Source organism: Chlorocebus sabaeus, chromosome 1 (assembly GCF_047675955.1).
Source record: "Chlorocebus sabaeus isolate Y175 chromosome 1, mChlSab1.0.hap1, whole genome shotgun sequence".
In the NCBI taxonomy this organism is placed as follows: domain Eukaryota; kingdom Metazoa; phylum Chordata; class Mammalia; order Primates; family Cercopithecidae; genus Chlorocebus; species Chlorocebus sabaeus.
The window spans coordinates 108218658-108221579 of NC_132904.1; the positions used below are offsets into that span (position 1 = coordinate 108218658).

Genomic DNA, 2922 nt, shown 5'->3' on the forward strand with positions numbered 1-2922 from the left:
TATTTTCAAGGCTCATTTATGTTATACCATGTATCTTCTTTTTTGTTTTGAGACAGTCTCTGTCACCCAGGTTGGAGTGCAGTGGTGTGATGATAGCTCACTGCAACCTTAAACTTTTGGGCTCCAGGGATCCTCCACTCTCAGCCTCCCAAGTATCTGGACTACAGGTGCATTCCACCACGCTCAGCTAATTTTTCAAAACAAATCTGTGTAGGGAGTAGGGACAGGGTCTCATTTTGTTTCCCAGGCTGGTGTCAAACTCCTGGGTTCAAGCGATCCTCCCACCTCAGCCTCCTCTTCTTTAAGATTGAATAGGCTGGGCACAGTGCCTCCCTCACACCTGTAATCCCAACACTTTGGGAGGCCAAGGCAGGCAGATTGTGAGGTCAAGAGATTGAGACCATCCTGGCCAACATGATGAAACCCCGTTTCTAAAAAAAATACAAAAATTAGCTGGGCATGGTGGTGCCCACCTGTAATCCTAGGTACTCAGGAGGCTGAGGCAGGAGAATTGCTTGAACCCAGGAGGAGGAGGTTGCATGAGCCGAGATTGCACCACTGCACTCCAGCCTGGTGACAGAGGAGACTCCGTCAAAAAAAAAAAAAAAAAGATTGAATAATATTCCATGCCTGTATATTCCACAGTTTGCTTCTCCATTATCTGTTGATGGATACTTGGGTTGTTTTCACCTTTTAGTTATTGTGAATTATGCTGTTATGAACATTGATATACAAGTTTCTGTTTGTGTCTCTGCTTTCAATTCTTTGAGGTATACATTCAGAAGTGGAATGCTGGATCATACCGTAATTCTATGTTTTCATTTTGTTGTTGTTGTTGTTGATTGTTTTTATTTGAGACAGAGTCTTGCTCTGTCACCCAGGCTGGAGTGCAGTGGCGTGATCTTGGCTCACTGCAACCTCTATTTCATGGGTTCAAGCGATTCTCCTGCCTCAGTCACCCAAGTAGCTGGGACTACAGGCACACACCACCACACCTCACCAATTTTTGTACTTTTAGTAGAGACAAAGTTTCGCCATATTGGCCAGCTGATCTCAAACTCGTGACTTCAAGTGATCTGCCCACCTCGGCCTCCCATGGTGCTGGGATTACAAGTGTGAGCCACCATGCCTGGCCGATAATTCTAGTTTAACAATTTGAAAATGCCAAACTTCTCCATAATGGCTGTACCGTTTTATGTTCCTACCAGTAATACACAAGGGTTTCAATTTCTCCATATTCTCATCAACGCTTATTTTGTTTTTGTTTGCATCTTATAATAGCCATGTTAGTGGATATAAAGTGATATTCCATGGTCGTTTTTATTCATATTTTCCCTAATAGCTAATGATTAAACATCTCTTGTTCCTTTTTTTTTTTTTTTGAGACGGAATCTCGCTCTGTTGCCCTCTGTCGCCCAGGCTGGAGTGCAGTGGCACCATGTTGGCTCACTGCAACCTCTGCCTCCTGGGTTCAAGCAATTCTCCTGCCTCAGCTTCCCAAGTAGCTGGGACTACAGATGTGCGCCACTGTGCCCGGTTAATTTTTGTATTTTTAGTAGAGACGGGATTTCACCATGTTAGCTAGGCTGGTCTTAAACTCCTGACCTCAGGTGATCCAACCGCCTAGGCCTCCCAAAGTGCTGGGATTGCAGGCTTGGCCTTGAACATCTTTCTGTGTGCTTTTTGGCTATTCATGTATCTTCTTTGGAGAAATGTTTATTCAAGTTCCTTGCCCACTTGTGAATTGGGTTGTTTATTTATTTGTTGTTGAGTTGTAGGAGTTCTTTATACATCTTTACATGTTCCAGATACTAATTTCTAATCAGATATAAGGTTTGCAAATATTTTCTTTGATTGTGTAGATTGTTATTTCACTCTCTCTCTCTCTCTGTTTTTTTAATGTAAATTAACGCATTTATTATAGGCCAGTGATGTCTCAAAGAGTAGAGGAGCATCTACTGGTCTTTCAATTCCTTCAGTTTTCTGATGGCAGACTTTACCATGACAGCCGAAGTGGTATTGTAAGTCCCCACACTGCCAGCTACTGTCTTCATGCAGGAACCACAGTGCCTGATTTTCACAGCTCATCTCTTCATTGTGGTTTTGCCATAGAAAGAGCAAGTGTACTTGGCGTGCAGGCCGATTTCAATTTCCTTCACCATTTTCCAGAGGGAAGCCCCACAGTGGGTCCTGTATTTACCAACTATTCCAACTTTCTTTTTTTTTCTTTTCTTTTTTCCTGAGATGGAGTCTCACTCTCTCGCCCAGGCTGGAGTGCAGTGGTGCAATCTTGACTCACTGCAAGCTCCGCCTCCCAGGCTCAAGCTATTCTCCTGCCTCAGACTCCCCAGGAGCTGGGACTACAGGTGTGTGCCACCATGCCTGGCTAATTTTTGTATTTTGATTAGAGATGGGGTTTCACCATGTTGGTCAGGCTCGAACTCCTGACCTCAAGTGATCCAGCCACTTCGGCCTCCCAAAGTGCTGGGATTCCAGGTGTGAGCCACCGCACCCAGCCTCATTCCAACTTCCTTGGTGCGTTTGGCCATGTCACCGCAAACTATGTCTGAGCCCAGAGAGGAAGATGTTGTTTCACTCTCTAGATACTGTCCCTTGATGCACAAAAGTTTTTAATGTTGATAAGTCCAATTTATCTATTTTTTGTTGGTGGTGCCTATGCTTCTGATGTTATATCCAAGAAACCATTGCCAAATACAGTGTTACAAAGCTTTCCCCCTATTTTCTTCTAAGAGTTTTATAGTTTTAGTTCTTACAAAATAGGTCTTTGTCTGGGCACAGTGACTCATGCCTGTAATCCCAGCACTTTGGGAGGTTGAGGCAGGTGGATCACCTGAGTTCAGCATTTCAAGACCAGCCTGGCCAACATGGTGAAACCTGTCTCTACTAAAAATTCAAAACTAG

General features: G+C 43.9%; 1 pseudogene; it reads right to left on the reverse strand.

The window, feature by feature from the left end:
- Positions 1–1624: 1624 nt before the first annotated feature.
- LOC119626415 (putative ribosomal protein eL43-like) lies at positions 1625–2249 on the reverse strand (annotated as a pseudogene).
- Between the last annotated feature and the right edge of the window lie 673 nt (positions 2250–2922).